Below are 20873 nucleotides of genomic sequence, written 5' to 3'. Positions count from 1 at the left end.
CAGCTCAGTCCAATTGTACAAGGATTTGACTTATGAGGAGTAGTCGGTGGCTATTCTAGCCCGACAATTCCGATAGTTGAGGTCTAAGAGTTTTCCTTCTGTTCGAGTGTAATGGAGAGGTCAACAAATCGAGGCAGCCACGTGAGAGTCCGAGTCGGACATGCGAAGTAGATATCTACACCGTTTCACCAATCTAGGTACTTTTCTACGTCCGTTCGAGGACGAATGTTTGTTTTGAAGGTGGAGAATGTGATGACCTGATAGGTCATCTATAGTTTTATCTTTATTTCTGTGTTCTAAGACCTCGAATAGCTCTGTTTAGCCTTTCTCAATTTGCATGTGCAGTCTGTGTCTCTTTTCGAAAGATATTTATGCGAAAAAATGATAAAAATATGAAATCGTGCCTTAAAACTCATTTGAGTTGACGTCGGTCAATGTTTTGAGCAAACATACCCGGACCAGTATTTTGACAGGCTCGGTGGGTCCGTATCGTGATTTGGGACTTGGGCATATGCCCAGAATCGAATTTAGAAGTCCTTATCGTAATTTGTTGAAAACCAAAAGTTTAAAGGTTTAAATAATTCATAAGTTTGACCGTAATTTGACTTTGTTGCTACCGGGTTCAGATTTTGATTTCGAAACTTGGTATAAGTTAAGTACGGTATTGATTTGGTGTAAAACGGAGTTTATTTAAGGTGATTCACACGTCCAGTTGAGAAATTGAAAGTTTTTAAGTTTTTTTGAAAATTTCATTCGTTTTGGTATCCGATTCATAGTTCTAGGTGTTATTTTGGTGTTTTGATCACGCGAGCGAGTTAGTATAATGTTTTTACACTTGTGCGCATGTTTGGTTTGGAGCCCTAAGGGCTCGAGTGAGTTTCAGATATGCTACAAAACACTTGAATTTAAGAAGATTGTTGGTTTTGAGCTTCTGATGTCACCTGGTGCTTTGTGCTTTGTGATTGCGAAGGGAAAACTAGGGCTGGGTTGGTTTTCTTAATCGCGAATGCAGAGCATTGGGGGATTTACCTTTCACGAATGCGAACAGCTTCTAGCGAACGCGTAGGGGCTAGTGGCCTGGAAGGGGGGAACGAATCGTTACTCTTCGCGAACGCAGCATTAGGACCGCGAACGCAAGGACAGATGGGTGTAAGCCTTCGACGCGAAGCAGGCGCTTCGCGAACGCGTAGGCTAATTGGGCCAATGTGCATCGCGGATGCGACAGACCATTTGTGAATGCGAAGAAGGCGGGACGCAGGCCTTAAAACATTTTAAATATGGTATTTCACCCTCTTTTCACCATTTTTTCATTAGAGCTCAGCTTAGAGGCGATTTGGAGAAGACATTTCATCACCCTTACATAGGTTAGAGTACTTTAACTTATTTTCTTCCATTTCTATCATCACCCTTTAATTTCTAGCCTTAATCTTTGTTCTTTTATTGTAGAAAATTAGGGATTTGGAAAGAAATGGAGGGTTTTATTTTTGCAAATTTGGGATTTAGACTTCAATTTGGGGTCGGATTTCAAAATTAATAACATAATTTGGCTCGGGGATAAATGGGTAAATGGATTTTGGTCCGAACCTCAGGTTTTAACCAAGCGTGCCCGGGGTTGACTTTTGTTGACTTTTTGGAAAATGAATAAAGATCTTAACTTTATGTATTGTAATTGATTTTCCTAGCATTATTTGATGTTATTGAGTCGATTTTGGTTAGTTTCGATTGGTTTGGAGGCGGAATTTAGAGGTAAGACCCCAGTACAACTTTGATTTGCTTGCGGAGCGAGGTAAGTGTTGGGTCTAACCTTGATTTGAGGGAATTAGGAACCCTTGAGCTATGTGCTATGTGAAATTCATATGTAGCGGTGTATATGCAAGGTGACGAGTATATATACGCTGTAATAATACTTATTTCCATGCTTTTTCGTATTTCATTAATTATTTTATTCCATATCTTAACTGTTCCATGCTTTAATTGCTTCCTATGCCTTAATTTTTCTAATTGTCATTTATTATTCTCGTATTAAAATATTAGTTTCTCCCATGCTTACATGACTTAATTGCTACTTGCCTTAATTGACTTACTCGTACCATTTAGTTGCCATTTATTTAACTTGTCTCTTTGCTTAGTATTAATTTTAGCAATTCTTGATTTGGTATGAGATTTTCCTTATGGCGCTGCTCTCGTATTCGTTAATCGTAGATATTCTTGTGATTTGAGCTGTTAAACTGATTTCATTTATTGATATGGTAGGATGGGGTTGCACGCCGCAACAGGTGGAATAAGGGAGGATTGATATGGTAAAATAAGGGAGGATTATGATATTCATTCTGATTATATGGTAGGATCTGGTTGCTCGCCGCAACATATTTTTACTTGTTATTATTGATATTTACATGGAGAAACAAGGGAGGATCGTGTTGATACGGTGGGATCAGGTTGCGCGCCGCAACGATTTATCTGTTTTGTATTTCTTGTGGTATTGTGTTGGATTTGATGTTTTCATACGAGATTTTGAGGATTAGGTATTTCTGGTTTCACTGGTTTTTGAGAATTGAGTTTATTGTCATGAGTTAACTGCTTTATTTTCCGTATTCCTTTACTGTCATTATTATTATATTGCGTACATGTTATTGTAAGTAACCCGCCTTAGCCGCGTCACTACTTCGTCAAGGTTAGGTTCGACACTTACAGAGTACATCGAGTCGATTGTACTCATACTACACTCTGCACTTCTTGTGCAGACTTTGGAGTCGGTCCTAGCGGCAGTTAGTAGGTTGCTCAGATCGGATATCTGTCGGAGACTTGAGGTACAGTTGCTCGTTGTTCGCAACTCTGAAGTCCCATTTTACTTTATCCTAGCTGTTTACTTCTTCTCAGATAGTTTTACTTTCATTAATACCACTATATGTATTATTCTAGCCGCTCGTGTACTTGTGACACAAGTTCTGGGTTGTATTTAGATATTTCTGTTATTATGACTTTTCACACTTTATTTTAGTTCTATTACAATTATTTCAGTTTAATTGGCATCGGTAAATTTGATTTGTCACAAAAAACTTAAAACTATTCTAATGTTCGCTTGCCTAGCAAGTGAAATATTAAGCACCATCACAATCCCGAGGGTGGGAATTTCTGTTCGTAACAGTGGAGTCATGTGAAAACAAAATTGAGGCAAACGACAAGAAGGTAGAGATATATAATTCCCGGGTCAATTAAATCCCAGGAGCGCCTCCAATATTGAAAGGTCCGGACTCCAAAAAATTTGTCAAAAGCCTTTTCCTCCGAGCGGGCACCGAAGCCAATCCCCAAGAGTATTTGTATGCCTGATATTTCAAAATATAATGGAATCACGGACCCAAATGAGCACTTGACCTCCTACATATGTGCCATCAAAGGTAACAACTTGGAAGACGACGAAATCGAGTCAGTGTTATTGAAGAAGTTCGGGGAAACTCTGTCAAAAGGAGCAATGATATGGTACCATAACTTGCCCCCAATTTCCACTGATTCGTTCATATGCTCGCAGATGCTTTCGTAAAGGTTCATGTCGTGGCAATCAAGGTCGAGACCAGAAAATTGGATCTTTTCAAGGTTAAGCAAAGGAACAACGAGATTCTCACGAAATTCGTGTCAAGATTTCAAATAGAACAGATGGATTTACCTCCGGTTTCGGAGGATTGGGCCGTTTAGGCATTCACTCAGGGACTTAACCCCGGAAGTTCCTTGGCTTTGTAGAAGCTAAAATAAAACTTGGTAGAGTACCCAGCGGTAACTTGGGCCGACGTCCACAATAGGTACCTGTTAAAAATCAGAGTCGACGATGACCAGCTCAGAGCCCCTTCTATGTCTATTTATCCCATCAGAACTGACGACATGCCTAAGAGAGACATCGATCATGAATCCAGGCCGATTCGAGATCCGTATCAACCATATAGCAAAGATCGAAGAGGAAATGGGTCCAAACGTCACCCTTCGAGGAACGAAAGAAGAAGCGATCAAGGGCCTAGTAGCCGAGGTCTAATGAGGAAAATGGTTTCGACAGGCCACTCGGGGCCAGGGAGCCGTCGAGATTGTCAGAATATAAATTCAACGTCAACGCTACAAGTATCTTGCTAGCCATCGGGCGCATCAAGTATACCCAACCCTACCTAGAGAGATCCTAACTTAATATGTCAGTATCATGGCGCTCATGGACACAGGATTGAGGATTGCCGTCGATTGAGAGAAGAAATTGCCCGATTGTTTAATAACAGGCACCTAAGAGAATTCCTAAGTGATCGAGCCAAGAACCACTTTAAAAACAAGGAGGACCACAAACAAGCCGAGCAAGAGGAACCTCAACACATCATCAAAATGATCATTGGAGGGGCCGATTTCCCTCAAGGGCCGATGATAAAATGCACTAAAGTATCTATCACGAGGGAAAAATGAACCCGAGATTATATCCTGGAGGGAACCATTTCATTCAACGATGAGGATGCCGAGGGCATCGTTCAACCTCATAATGATGCACTGGTAATATCCGTACTTATCAATAAGTCTCGAGTTAAACGTGTGTTGACTGATCCAGGTAGCTCGACTAACATTATCAAATCAAGGGTCGTAGAGCAGTTGGGGTTACAAGATCAAATAGTGCCAGCAACTTGGGTGTTGAACGGATTTAAAATGGCATGCGAAACCATTAAGGGGAAATAACCCTACCGGTGAACACCGTCGGGACCATCTAGGACACAAATTTCCATGTGATCGAAGGAGATATGAGATATAATGCTCTATTCGGAAGACCATGGGTTCGCAACATGAGGGCGGTTCCTTCGGTCTTGCACCAGGCATTGAAGTTCTCTACACCAGGAGGAATCATGATGGTATATAGAGAATAACCAGCTACAAAAGAGATGTTTACGGTCGATGAAGTACTCCCGGTACCCTCCATTTTGACATTATAGATCACGGGGCCGACCGGAAAGGTGGAAGTTAAATAGCAATCACCTATGTCGGTCCCGGTCGGATCAGAGGAACGGGGAGTCGATGAGGAGGATGATTATGGAGTTCCGAGATAGTCATAACTCCTGATGATACCGACACCAAATCAATGGTCAAAGAGTTGGAGCAAGTCATATTGATCGAGCACCTACCAGATCAAAAGGTATACCTGGGCATGGGGTTAGCCCTCGAGCTTAGAAAAAAACTTATAATTTTTATAAAGCTAACGTAGATTGTTTCTCTTGGTCCCATCTTGACATGACACAGATCCCACCGGAGGTGACCACTCATAAGCTGAGTTTGGACCTGAAGTTCCACCCAATTAAAAAGAAGAGGAGACCTCAATCCGAGGTCAAGAATGCATTCATAAAAGACGAGGTATCTAAACTCCTTAAAATAGGGGCCATTGGAGAAGTTAAGTACCTAGACTGGGTCTCTAACGTAGTAGTAGTGCCTAAAAAGGAAATAAGCTAAGAATGTGTAAACTACAAGGACTTAAACAAGGCATGCCCTAAGGACTCTTTTCCTTTTCCTAACATCAATCGCATGATCGACACGACGGTCGGGCACGAGATACTCAACTTTCTCGATACCTATTCTGGGTACAACCAAATTCGGATGGACCCGGACGATCGGGAAAAGACTTCTTTTATCACTAAATTCGACACCTATTGTTATAATGTAATGCCCTTCGGATTAAAGAATGTCGGTGCTACCTATCAATGCCTAGTAAACTAGATGTTCGAAGGACAGATAGGAAAGTCAATGGAAGTTTATATTGATGATATGTTAGTCAAGTCCTTGCGAGCAGAGGACCATTTAAACACTTGCAGCAAACCTTCGACATATTGAAGAAATACAATATGAAGCTAAATCCGGAGAAGTGCACATTCAGGGTTGGAGCGGAAATATTCCTTGGGTTCATGGTATACAACCGGGGAATCGAGATCAATCCCAACAAAATCAAAGCCATAGAAGACATCACCGTGATGGACAATGTTACGGTCGTTCAAAGGCTAACCGGGTGCATAGCCGCCCTGGGTCTGTTCATATCAAGATCCTCCAATAACATCCATCAGTTCTTCTCACTACTGAAGAAGAAGAATAACTTCTCCTGGACTCCGGAGTGTAACAAAGTTTTGGAAGAACTCAAATGGTACCTATAAAGTCCGCCCTTGCTGCATACTCTGATGAGTAGTTGTACCTTTGTTTGGCGATATTCGAGGTGGCGGTAAGTGGATTCTTAGTCTGGGAAGAAGGAGGTATGAAATTTCCTATTTATTATATCAGTAGAACTCTAGGTGAGGCTGAAACAAGGTACCCTCACCTAAAAAAATTGGAGCTCTCTTTGCTAAGCGCCTCCCAAAAATTAAAACCGTACTTCTAATGTCACCCGTATGTGTCGTAACATCTTACCCATTTGATGAACATCATGCACAAACATCGAGCTCTCAGGCTGGTTGGCTAAATGGGCTATCGAAATCAGCGAGTATGATATCGAGTATCGACCTCAAACCGCTATCAAATCACAAATTTGGCAGACTTCATGGCCAACTTTACGCCGGCCTTAATACCCAATGTCGAAAGGGAATTATTGTTAACCTCGGGGACTTTCTCGGTAATCTGGATCCTTTTACAGACGGTGCCTCAAACACAAAGGGGTCCAAACTCGGCATCATATTGAAGCCACCTAAGGGGAGTATAATTAGGCAATCTATTAGAACTATGAAATTAACCAACAATGAGGCCGAATATGAGGCCATGATTGCATGTATCGAATTAACTAAAAGCCTTAGGGCCGAGGTGATCAAAGCAAAGTGTGACTCCCTCCTCATATTAAATCAATTCAATGGAATGTTCAAAGTGAAAGAGGAATGGATGCGGAGGTACTTGGACAAATTACAGGTAATGTTGCATCAGTTCAGCGAATGGACCCTACAATAGGTACCACGAGATCAGAACAGTGAGGCCGATGCTCTGGCTAATTTAGGGTTGTTGATAATTACCGATGAGTTCACCTCTGGAACAATAGTACAACTCATGAAATCAGTGATAGAAGAAGGCCATACCGAAGTAAACGCAACAAGACTAACTTGGGATTGGAGAAACAAGTACATAGATTATTTGAAAACTGGAAAATTGCCCTCGGACCCCAAAGAGTTGAGAGCTCTGCGTACGAAGGCTTCCAGATTTAGCTTGGCTGAAGGGACTTTGTTCAGAAGAACATTTGACGGCCCGCTAGACATATGCTTGGGGCAGGGAGATACTGAATACGCCTTGAGAGAAGTTCAAGAAGGCACTTGCGGGAACTATTCGGGGGTAGAATCTTTGGTTCTAAAATTAATATGGGTCAGTTATTACTGGACTGGAATGGAGAAGGATGCGAATGACTTTGTACGAAAATGCAACGGTTGTTAGAGACATGCACCAATGATCCATCAACCGGGAGAGCTACTCCATTAGGTTTTGTCCCCATGGTCATTTATGAAATGGGGAATGGACATCGTCAATCCCCTGTCATGGGCACCCGACAAGGCTCAATTCATACTATTCATGATTGATTATTTTTCCAAATGGGTCAAAGCTCAAACGATTGAAAAAGTCCGAGAAAAAGAAGTCATTGACTTCATCTAGGACCATATAATATGTCGTTTTGGCATACCGTCTGAAATCATTTGTGACAATGGGAAACAATTCATCGGCAGCTAAGTAAATAAGTTCTTTGAAGAGCACAAGATTAAGAAGACACTATCAATACCTTACCACCCTAGTGGGAACGAACATGCAGAATCGACAAACAAGGCCATACTTCAAAACTTGAAAAAGAGATTGACCGATGCCAAAGGAAAATGGAAGGAAATCCTGCCCGAAGTCCTGTGGGCATACCATAAGACCTCAAAGTCTAGTTCCGGGGCGACCCCATTTTCATTGGTCTATGGTACTGAAGCCCTAATATCAGTCGAAGTGGGAGAACCGAGGCTCCGATTCCGATAAGTGACCAAAGAGTCGAGTGGTGAGGCTATGATCATAAGCCTGAAACTATTGGATAAAAGGTGTGAGGAAGCCCTAGTCTGGTTGGTCGCCTAGAAACAACGTATAGAAAGATACTACAACAAGAGAGCTAACCTCCGACACTTCAAGATTGGTGTTTTGGCTTTGAGTAAACTGACATTACAACCTGGAACCGAACGAGGGAAAGCTGGGACCAAACTGGGAAGGACCATATCGAGTCATCGGAATTACCAACAAAGGCTCATACAAAGTTGAAGTAGGAAACGGTGTGCAACTACCAAAAAACTAGAACGTGATGCACTTAAATCGAATCTACTGCTAATGTATGATTTCAATTACTCTATAATAATATCATGATCGGACTAAGACTTGCAGGCAATGGACAAGGATGAATGTGGTTGTTAGGCTTGAAAGCACGCGGTGCACTCTTTTTCTCTTGAACTGGTTTTATTCCAAAAATAATTTTTCCGCAAGGTTTTTAACGAGGCAACAGTAAATCGTGCTAACTTAGGTTTGAAGGCCAGTCTCAAACCGGAGTCAATGGGCGCATAAATGAAATCAGAGACTTCCCAAGCTCGACCTCGAATACTGGGTTCCATTACCCTCAGGTTAAGGTTCTTAGTAAGGAAAGAAAGAAACTTTGTACTCGAGTAGCTAAGGCTCGGTGGTTAGGACTCATTGTAAGGTCCAAAAGATCGTGAGAACTGTGCACACGTAGTCCATTTTAGCTATGATACAAAATTTATCATGTCTTTACACATTGAAATGAAAGAAAGTTCCGCCTTGCTATTATGCATTCTCTCGCCTCTTAAAACCTGGATCCTAAGAGCCCACGGGCTACCTTTAGTCGGGGACTATCGAGCCCAAGGGATACCCCTTCTCAGGGACTATCGAGCCCAAGGGATACCCCTAGTCGGGGACTATCGTCGAAAAAAAGTCGGATAAACGGGCTACCAAATCCCGAAATCACAAAACCTATTAGGCGGTGCCCAAAAACAAAAGGCTACGGCCACCCAAAAAATGGCTCGGAGACATTCGAAGCTCGTAATCAAAAGTAAGGCCTTTATAAAAATTCAAAACCTGCTAAAAGGTCACCCTCAACAAAACATCGTCTAAAATCACTTAAGCATCTTGAAAAAACTTCCGGTAACATCGAGTTTTCAAAACCTCAAGCAAACAAAGTTGTATCGAAGTCAGGTTCCGTTCGGACCTCCGAAAAATGAACTCCCTATAGCTACATTTGATTCTATGCTGAGGCATCAAAAAAATTGCAAGAATAGAAATTATGAAAAGATGTTGAAAAAGTAAAGACTTGAAATTTCTAGAAAGAGAAAGTTTTATATATATTCTGGAATATACTTACAAAAGCCTAAGAAAAATGGCCTCAAAATAAACAAAAAATGTACATAAGATAAAAATTTAAAAAGTACTATGTCATCTACACCTAATCTTCACTAGGGCCTGACTCTTTGATAGAGCCGTCGGAACCTTCGGATCCCTCCGAGCTCTCGGAACCCTCAGAGCCTTCAACACCTTCTGGCTCATAAAGCTTCTTCACCTTGGCCTCGACGTTTTTTGCTTCTTCGATCTCAATTGACAGGTCCAAACCTCAGGCATGGATCTCCTCGAGGGTCTCTCTTCGGGATAACCACTTCATATATTCGGCCTTTGCCTTCAACCGGACTTCGGCTGCGTCCACATTGTCCTTGTATTGGGCCAAAATTTCATCAGCGGGGGTGGAGGTTGTATCAAATTGGATTTCACTACCTCATATTCTCTACTGAGGGCGTCCCGCTCCATGACATCCAAGCTTTGCTCGGAGGTCATCATTCAGCTGAGACAACTTGCCAGCTTTCTCCTTCGCCACCCAGAGTTGAACCTCTACCGATTCCAGCTTCGCCTTAGTGTTTTCCTTATCCAAAACCAGCAGGTCCATTTTGCTTTTCCACCCATCAGCCATGGCTTAGACCTCATTCACCTCAGCTCGGAGTTAATTGATCAGGTCGATCTTTTATTGGACCTGCGAGGTTGTGTTGTTAGTCACCAAGACTAGCTCCTCATTTTTAGCTTCAAAGACCTTTACTTTTTCAACCAGGTCGGCATGTTCCCACCTCAGGGTTGAAGCTTCCTTCTGAGTCCTGTCTAGCTCGGCCTGAAGATCCTTGAAGGGCCCATCCTGTTGCTTACTGAGGAGCTTAAACATGTCCTTTTTCCGGGCCTGCTCCTTAAGCTCGAACTCGAGCTGATTGATTTCGAAGAGGTACCAGAGAAAGCTCTCATGGTGAAGTATCGAGGCCTGTAAAACAACAAATATTGCAAGAGATATCGAAACTTGAGTGGAATTCAAGAGGGAGTATTGATGCCTTACTCGGCTCAGCGCCTCCTACGCCTCGTTGAAGAGACACGATGTGACCACCTCGTTTATCTTTGCCTGGTCCTCTTCGGTCACCAGGAATCAAAGGCAACTGGCTATGCTCACGGGAGCAGACAGAACTCACACATTCTCCGGGACCATAAGAATGACTGTTCTCTTACGGCCGGGGTCCACACACGAAGCAAGAAACTGCTTTACCAATTTTGGGCTCCTTCTTCGAGACCTCTAGGCCGCCCAGCTCAAAAAAATCTTCTAAAGTGGACGAGTCCATGCCATCGAAGAAGGAATGAAAGGGTCGTCCACTCTGTGAACTCCTTCAATTGACTTCTCTTTTGTTGGTCGGGACTCTTCAAGCGTGGACTCGGTGCAGGAGGGCATCTCCATAATGTCTATTATGTTGGTCGCTTCCTTCATAGCAGAAGCGGCTTCTCGGGAGGTCTCAGCCCCCGTCTCCATCTCGGCCTCTTGAGTTGGAGGGAGGTCGGCCTCAAGGCTCTCCCCCTCAGCTGTCGCCTGTTCCCCGACAAGGGTCAGTCCATGAGCAACAAAAATATAATCTTTTTTAGACTCATCCCTGAGTCCCAGAAGTGAGTCAGAATCCGGCACACAGGAGTTGGTGCTCTTGTTAGGCTTACGAGCCCGGAAAGCCACCCTCTTTTTTGGTTTCACCTCCATACCCGAGGAGCTCAAAGACTTTCTTTTCCTCTTCCTCTTCTCCCCTGCGGAAGCCCCGAGCTGTCGCATAATGAAGGGATCAATGGATAGGGACGCGTCCTCGTCCCCTTTCAGCGGCCTAAATTTGGTGGTCTTAGGCAAACCTTTGAAAGAAAGAGAAAGGGTCAACATTGTATAAGTTCGAGGCGTAATAGTAACTATTCTAAGAAGAGCCTTACCATGAGAACGAGCCTTCCATCAGCCCTTCGAGAGCTTGTGCCACCAGCTCTCAAAATATGACATCTGCTCGCAGATGCCTTCAATCCACTCCTTGAGCCGGGGATCGTATTGGAAACCCGAGCAACAGCTGCACAATCACTAATACTGATGGTGAGAAAGGGAACAAAGAAGCCTCGACACTTAAGGAAAGATTACATTTACGAGATGCATTCCACTTCTCGGGGAATGGCAGAAACTTGAGAGGGATCAAATCTTCAGTCTTCACCCAAATGAAGTGCCGCTGCCAGCCTCGGTCTCGATCCTCGTCAATTCTCAAAGAGGGGGCTTGTTGGCCCAGCGAGTGAACTTGATTAGTCCCCCTTAAAAAATTTGGGGATTGTATAGACGGAGTAGGTGGTCGAGGTGAACTAAGGAACTCAGTATTATTCGCAAAATAATGGAGGAGGATCAAGATCCTCCAAAGAGACTGGTGAATTTGCCTAAGGCACACCTCGTATCTCTTGCAAAAGTCCAAAACAACTGGGTCTACCGGGCCCAGTGTGAAGGGATAAGTGTAAACACTTAAATACTCCTCTACATGAGTGGTGATATCATCCTCAGGCCCGGGGACTACCACGTTGATAAGTGGGGATTTTAACCTATTATTTGCTCTTACTTGCGTTTTGGGCCTAAAATGTGTGAAGGTATTCGCGGAAACTAATGTAATATGCTTGCTTGCAGGAATTGATCAAAATAAGCCAAAAGAGGCATAATCAACTCATAAAGGAGTCAAAACTGGAACAAAATCCAAGACTGGGCCAGGAGACCTGAAACGTGGACCGCACAAATATTGTGCGACCACGGTAGACACAACGCGGTCGCGATCACAAATACGCATTCGTGAAAGGGAGATTCAGAGAGTGCATTTTCAAGCTAAATGTTGAGTGAGGTCCGTTCCAGAAAAGTGCGGCCGCAAAAGTCTCATCGCGGCCGCGATTGGAATTATGCGAACCGCGGTTGCTGAGATTTAGAGAGATCACATTTCAAGATAAAACAAGGAGTGTGGTCTACAGTAATCTCCTACGTGATCGTGATGCAAATTACGTGCCCCGCGAAATAATGTTCAACCCAAATCAAGAAGTTAAAAAAATAGACCGCGGTCAGATTTACGCGACCGCGAAACTCCGCAGGGGCATTTTTATCCGAAAATTTCAGCTTAGTATAAATAGATCGTTTTGACATTGTTAGGTTAGTTTTGTTTTAGCTGAGCACGTGAGACGACTGTAAATTTTGTTTTGGGCAATTTTGTACTAGAATTATCTCTCAACATTAGATTTTCATCTTTTAATCTAGTATTATGAGTTTTATCTTTATTTCATCTTTGATTTTTGTTATTTTCATGAGTAGCTAAACCCATAACTAGGGTTATGACTCAACCCTAGTGTGGGTATTTGATGGGTCTTGAATTTTAGGGCTTGAATGTGTATGGGTTAGTGATATTTAGCTTAGTTCTTGCTAGAACTATTGAATTAGTGGTTGCAAATACTGATTTATGCCTTTATGACTTAGTCTCTACTTGAGAAAGAGGGACTAACTCTAGGAAAACTAGGCTAACAAGAAATTGGGGTGAACTCAAGAAATTGATAGCCCTAATTAAAGGGTTAAACCTAGAGATAGTAATACCCGATTTGAGCTAAAATCACTTGAATTGTATGAATACCCATTTGGACTTGAGAAAGCCAAATTGGAAAAAATCACTCAAACTACCGAGAGGTATAGAGTGAGTACTCGAGTGTGATAGTAATATTACGACCCCAATTAATCACAAGATTGTCCTCGAATCTTGCTACCCGTTAGATATCCACCTAGGTGGAAGTCACTACCCTAGTCCCTTTAAACCCTTGAAAATGAACAACAAAAATATTGTACTTAGTTTCAAATATTGCATGTAATAGAATAGAAGTAGAAGTAGAAAATAAATCAACCATTTGTGGAAGTGTAATTAAGAGCAATACCCACGTCTAAACTTTGATATAAACCTAATTCCAAATGTTAACTCACTGTAGATTCTATCCCGACCTAGTTGGGTTAAAACTGCATCAACCATCCTTTCTACTCAATAGTAGTGTAGGCTTTGACCCGATCACACGTCCTTACCCCCTATTTACAGTCCTCTCGGACAATGGGGAGGGTAGCTTCGGTGATAGAGCATATATATCTCGATGCCCCTTCACCTCGGTCTTGTTTGGATGAGTCATTCTCGACCTTGAAGTCGTCTGCAATTGAACAACCCCCGAAAATAAAGCTTTTCACGGGGGGCTCTGGGGCCGATTCAGTGTTAGCCACTTCGGAAGCAACAACCTTGGGAGTACCGTCTCGAGAACAACTACTTTAGGAACGGCCGCCAATACCTGTGGCCGGGTGGGAAGACAAAGAGGTAGCCTGTTGAGGAACTGATTTAGAAGTCTTGGTCATCGTGATTTAGAGAATAAGAATATTTGAAGGAAGATATGAAGATTTGAAGGAAAGATATGGAGGTTTGAAGGAAAGGGTATGAAGGTTTGAAGGCAGAATGAAAATCTGGATAGAAACTTAAGAACAATTATGAAGATTTGAAGATCAAAGGTAAAGAGATGAAGATTTAAGAGAGTTGGAAGCTGCTAGGGAATTCAAAGATAAAAGTTAAGATCGAAAAGTGGAAGAGGTACAAAGGGTCGAAACTTTTATAAGAGAAAATGTAATTATTACGCGACGTTTCACATTGGGAGGCGACCAACCAATGGTTGACACGTGTCCAAAGTCAGAACAATGCGATGGGACGAAGGAAGGAATCGGGGAACATCTATCATTTTCCATCATTTCGGCAAACTTACTCTTTGAGAAACGAGGAGACAATCTGTATACGAGTGAACTCGGGGTCAACACACACCCCGAGTTTTCAAGGAATCATACGAAGTACGAATGTATGAGATAGAGATCGCATCTGAGAACTTTTTGGTTCGAGGCTGGAACGGGGTGCTCGCCATCGGGCCCAACAAGACAACATCCCTGAACCCGGAATGAGTTCCAAGACCTTGAAAAACATCAAAAACAGTTGCACACGATTAACAGAGGGTCGTGATATCCGTCCCAACCGAATATCACGGTACGGATCTTGCCCGATACGACAGCGTATCAGTGACTGATGTGGAAGGAGGAATTTTACCTTTTTTACAATTGTACTAGGGGTAAAGTTCCCCTACTATACAAAGGGGAGGTTTCTTATTCAATAGACAGATTGTAACACGCTTATCAAGGCAATACAAACTTGTTTCTCTGCTTTCTAGCTATAGAAAGATTCTTGTTTTAATAATAGTTCTTCATATATATATTTGGCTTAGAATCGAGGGTCCGGTCGGGGGCAAAACTATTGTTCAGCTTAAATATGAGCCTGGACTCAACGTCACAACTAGTTTGATTATTTATTTTATCCTTAATTCGTTTATTTAGCATTCTTGATTACTTGTATTGAATTAATCCACATATCCTTATAACTGCGTACAAATTTAATTGTTATCCATTTTAAGGGTAAACAAACAGAAAGTTGAAAAAATAAACTAATTACTGTGGATCATTTGATAATTAAAGAGAAAAGAAATTACTCACTCCTTGGACTTGTCTATTTTTTAATTTCTGATACCTTATTTTTAATTCCCTCACTTTCTTTTCCACCTTTTATGTTCTTCTATTTTATTGATAAAATTAGTCCACCCTTTGATGGGTATCCTTTTAATTAGCAGGGGGAATTGTTGGGTTTTTTATGTATTTAATTAATATATTAAATACTTAAAAGAGGGTGAATGGGAAATGGAGTGAAATGAAATTTTTGATTGAAATTTTAAGTTTCCTCCCTTGATATATGGACATTGTCCCATATTGGAAGAGGAAGAGGTTTTTTATGGGTATATAAGCAATTTCTCTTCTTCTATCTCTTAAAGAATTGAGAACAAAGCAAGCCTCGCGCTGCCGTCGTCGTCGTCATCACTCACTCGCTCGGCTCGGCTCGGCTCGGCTCGGCTCCGGATTCAGATTCGGATTTGGATTTGGTCAAATGATCGATTGATTGATTAACCTTTTGGACCAAATTTATTTGTTAATAGTAAAATATTAACAGAAATGTTATTAAATATTTTTTTTAATAACAGAATATTAATATTAAATATTAAAATTAAATCCAATCCGTTTTTCTGTTTTGGTAACAGAAAATTAACTACCCTCTTCAATTTTCCCTCTTTATTGTTGAGTAAATAGCCATTTATGTAATGGCATTTATGCTGTGGCCGTTTTGCAGAAACAACCATTTTGAAGAGTTGCACATCTTCAGATTTCAGCCCAACTTTGGCTATAAATACAAGGTTATTTTGCTCAGAATTTTCATACGATTTTCTGAGTTTCTCCTCCTTCTTGTGCATAGTTTAAACATCAAACAAAGCAACAGTAAGTGTAATTTGCTACCGAACTTTGTGTTCGCTGACAAACTGGGGTTTGAAGTACCACTACACCAATGTGTAATTCGTTCTATCCTGGGAGGAAATAATCCATACTCTTGGGTTCTAGGAGGGAATTAAATTCCTTAAGGAAACACTGTGAATTCAGTGGGCTCAAATTGGTTTTATGTTATTTCGTAGTTCATTCCTGTTTATGTTCATTTCTGTTTATGTTCATTTATATTTCCAAAATTATTTTACAAATACAGTATACTAACAAGCTTAAGAAATTTATTTTATTTTCTGTATTTGTACTCACTGTTTCAGGAGAGTAAAACCTTTGTGGTTTTGTACTCTATTGGAGATTAAAATCTACGTGATTTTAACGTTTGTGTCATTCTTTTATAGAAATGACTAATGATAACGGAAACCAAGTTGTTCCGATGGTAACTGCCAATGCCTCAACGAGCCGAACAACACCGGCAGCATTGACACCGGCTGAGAAACCCGAAAAAAATTTTGGTATTGATTTCAAGCGCTGGTAGCAAAAGATGTTCTTCTACTTGACTACTCTAAGTCTCCAGAAGCTCATCAAGGAAGATGTTCCTGTGCTGTCCGATGAAAGTCCAGAAACTGAACGCTCCTCGTGATTGAGGCGTGGAAACATTCAGATTTTTTGTACAAGAATTATATTCAAGCGGGCTGGAGGATGCTTTGTATAACGTCTACAGTGGCATGGAAACGTCAAAGGAACTGTGGACTGTGCTTGAAAAGAAATACAAAACCGAAGATGCCGGGTTGAAAAAGTTTGTTGCTGTAAAGTTTTTGGATTACAAAATGATAGATAGCAAGTCTGTTATTACCCAAGTCCAAGAATTGCAAGTGATTTATCACGATCTCCTTGCTGAAGGTATAAATCAAATTAATATTGATGTTGAAAGTAGTAATCTTAGTATTTTTACTAACAGAAATTTCATTGAAGGTCTTGTCATCAATGAAACATTCCAAGTAGCAGCGATGATTGAGAAGTTGTCTCCTTTGTGGAAGGACTTCAAAAACTACTTGAAACACAAACGCAAGAAGATGTCCCTTGAAGATCTCATTGTTCGGTTGAGAATCGAAGAGGACAACAAAGCTACTGAAAAGAGAGGCCGTGGAAACTCAACAATAATGGGAGCAAATTTTGTTGAAGAGAACAAAAAGAGGAAGAAGGCTTCTGGACCAAAATACAACCCAAGCAAGAAGCGGTTCAGTAGAAACTGCTACAACTGTGGAAAAACCGGGCACAAATCTACGGAGTGTCGTGCTCCGAAGAAAGACAAGAAGAAGGGTCAAGCAAACATGGTTGAAAAGCATGATGATGTTGATGACTTATGTTCCATGCTTTCCGAATGCAACTTGGTGGGCAATCCTAAAGAGTGGTGGATTGATTCTGGAGCCACTCGCCATGTTTGTGCTGTTAAAGAAGCTTTTGCTACTTATGCTATTGTTGGACCCGATGAGACGATTTCTATGGGAAATGATGCAAAGGCCAAGATTGAAGGATGTGGGAAGATATTTCTCAAAATGACTTCCGGCAAAGTGGTGACTTTGAACAACGTCCTTCATGTTCCCGAGATTAAGAAGAATTTAGTCTCTACTGGACTTCTTGTTAAGAATGGTTTTAAATGTGCTTTTGTTTCCGATAAGGTTGTAATAAGTAAGAATGAAATGTTTGTAGGAAAAGGTTACCTCACTGAGGGCCTTTTCAAGCTGAATGTAATGGTTGTTGAAAATAATAATAAAATTTCAGCTTCGTCTTACTTACTTGAGTCAAATGAATTATGTCATATACGTTTGAGTCATATTAATTATAAAACCTTGTGGAAAATGATTAATTTAGATGTATTGCCTAAGTTTGAATGTGACAAATCAAAATGTCAAGTATGTGTGGAATCTAAGTATGTTAAGCATCCTTATAAGTCAGTTGAAAGGAATTCAAATCTTTTAGACTTAATTCACACAGATATTTGTGACATAAAGTCAATACCATCTCGCGGTGGAAAGAAGTATTTCATAACTTTTATTGACGATAGTACTCGATATTGCTATGTTTACTTACTTAATAGTAAAGATGAAGCAATAAACGCATTCAAACAATACAAAAATGAAGTTGAAACACAACTTAACAAGAAAATCAAAATGATAAGAAGTGATAGGGGTGGTGAATATGAATCTCCTATTGAATAAATATGCTCAGAACATGGAATTATTCATCAAACAACGGCCCCTTACACGCCCAATCTAGTGGGATTGCAGAAAGAAAGAATCGTTCATTAAAGGAGATGATGAACACATTATTGATAAGTTCTGGTTTGCCACAGAACTTGTGTGTGTGGGGGGGGGGGGAGCCGTTCTTACGGCTAGCTGAATACTAAATCGAGTACACCATAGCAAAACACAATCCATTCCATATGAAAAATGGAAAGGAAGGAAACCCAACTTGAATTATTTTAAAGTGTGGGGGTGTTTGGCAAAAGTGCAAGTTCCTAAACCCAAAAGGGTAAAAATAGGACCGAAAATCGTTGATTGTGTTTTCATAGGATATGCGACTAATAGTAAAGCATATCGATTTCTGGTTCATAAATCAGAAAATTCTGACATTCATAATAATATGGTTATAGAATCAGATAATTCTGAGTTCTTTGAAAATATATTTCCGTATAAAAAGGAATGTGAGTCGATTGGTGAAGGATCTAAACGACCTCGGGAAGAAACAAAAGAAAGTATATTTAACCAGGAGGATCCAAGACGTAGTAAACGTCAAAGAACGTCTACTTCATTTGGACCAGATTTTGTGACTTTCTTATTGGAAAATGAGCCTCAAACATTTAAAGAAGTTATATCTTCTTCGGAATCATTGTTATGGAAAGAGGCAGTCAATAGTGAAATAGAATCAATATTGAACAAACATATATGGGAATTGGTTGATCTTTCTCCTAGAAATAAACCGTTAGGTTCTAATTGGATCTTTAAGAGGAAAATGAAAGATGATGGCACTATTGATAAATATAAGGCAAGACTTGTAGTAAAAGGGTATAGACAATGAGAAGGTCTTGACTATTTTGATACATACTCTCCAGTTATAAGAATTACATCCATACGAACGTTAGCAGCGTTACCTGCAGTTTATGGTCTTGAAATTCATCAAATGGATGTAAAGACGGCCTTCTTAAATGGAGAGTTTGAGGAAGAAATCTACATAGAACAACTTGAAGGGTTTGTGGTTCCAGGTAAAGAAAAGAAGGTCTATAGACTTGTTAAGTCCCTTTACGGATTAAAACAAGCACCCAAACAATGGAATGCAAAATTTGACCGAACAGTGTTGTCAAATGGATTTAAGATAAATGAATATGATAAATGTGTGTACATTAAAAATGTTCCAAATCACATAGTCATTGTTTGCTTATATGTGGATGATATGCTCATAATGAGTAATGACATTGCCAACATAAATGCTACTAAGTGTATGCTAACTAGCAAGTTTGATATGAAAGACTTGGGAGTTGCTGATTTAATTCTGGGAATTAAGATCCATAAGACTTCTCAAGGTCTGGCATTGTCACAATCTCATTATATTAAGTCAATACTTGAAAAATTCAAGCACTTGGGCTTTAAAGTTGCAAAGACTCCAATTGACATGAATCTTGCATTAGCAAAGAACAAAGGCCAAAGCATATCACAATTGGATTATGCTCGTGTGTCGGGATGCTTAATGTACATCATGAATTGTTACACGACCAGATATAGCTTGTGCTATAAGTAAATTGAGTCGATATACGAACAATCCAGGTCAATCTCATTGGATGGCCATGAAACCAGTTTTGGGGTATTTAGTACATACCCAGGACTTTGCTTTGCACTACAGTAAATATCCTGCGGTCATTGAGGGATACTGTGATGCAAATTGGATCACCGGATCAACTGATTCCAATTCCACAAGTGGATATGTATTCACTATTGGTGGAGGAGCAGTATCTTGGAAGTCGTCCAAACAAACTTGTATTGCCCGCTCTACAATGGAGGTTGAGTTCATAGCCTTCGAAAAAGCCGGTGAAGAAGCTGAATGGCTCCGGAATTTCTTGGAAGATATTCCTTTTTTGGCCCAAACCATTGGCACCAATATGCATTCATTGCGATAGTCAAGCGGCAATTGGAAGGGCTGGGAGCGTTATGTATAACGGTAAATCTCGTCATATACGACGAAGACATAAAACCGTTAGACAATTACTCTCTAGAGGAATTATCACGATTGACTATGTAAAGTCAAGTGATAATGTGTCGGATCCACTTACAAAAGGCCTAACTAGAGAGGTAGTTGAGAAATCATCAAGGGGAATGAGACTGTGGCCGAGAACAAGTCATAGTGGCGGTAACTCTACCTAGAAGACTGGAGATCCCAAGATCTAGGTTCAAGGAGATCAAACAAAGTATTAATGACGGTTCAACATTGTCAACTAAACTTTTGGTCCATTCTCGTGATGAGACAATGTTCAGTACCAAGGATAAAACATTAAGGCTTTTTAATGATTTCTACTTTTGATATGGGGTATATCAAATAGTGTATCTACGGGATGACACGTTTAGGAATAGCCTATGTAAATGTGAAGTGTTAGCCGCTTCAAGGAGAACTTTGTAAGGCCAGTTCTCTAAGCACTTATGAAACTAGGCGGTATTCATGGCTGAAACGAACACAACAATGAGAACTAAAGACGGTTAAGGGTTGGTTGTGTGACTTGTGGTTGTCTAAGTATACACCAAAGTTCGACGGTTCAAAGATATCAAATCTACCGATTGATCGAGTATATCCGACATAAGTTCACTACGTAAAGTTCAAAGGGAAACATACTTATCCAGATGCAATTAATCCTTACTTGTGAATCACACAGTTTTTCATGCATACTTCCGTGATATAGCCATTCTCCATTCATGTGGGAGATTGTTAGGTTTTTTATGTATTTAATTAATATATTAAATACTTAAAAGAAGGTGAATGGAAAATGGAGAGAAATGAAATTTTTGAGTGAAATTTTAAGTTTCCCTCCTTGATAAATGGACATTGTCTCATATTAGAAGAGGAAGAGGTTTTTTATGGGTATATAAGCAATTGCTCTTCTTCTAGC

Source organism: Nicotiana tabacum, chromosome 8 (genome assembly GCF_000715075.1).
Source record: "Nicotiana tabacum cultivar K326 chromosome 8, ASM71507v2, whole genome shotgun sequence".
In the NCBI taxonomy this organism is placed as follows: Eukaryota; Viridiplantae; Streptophyta; class Magnoliopsida; order Solanales; family Solanaceae; genus Nicotiana; species Nicotiana tabacum.
This window is presented reverse-complemented; position numbering follows the sequence as displayed.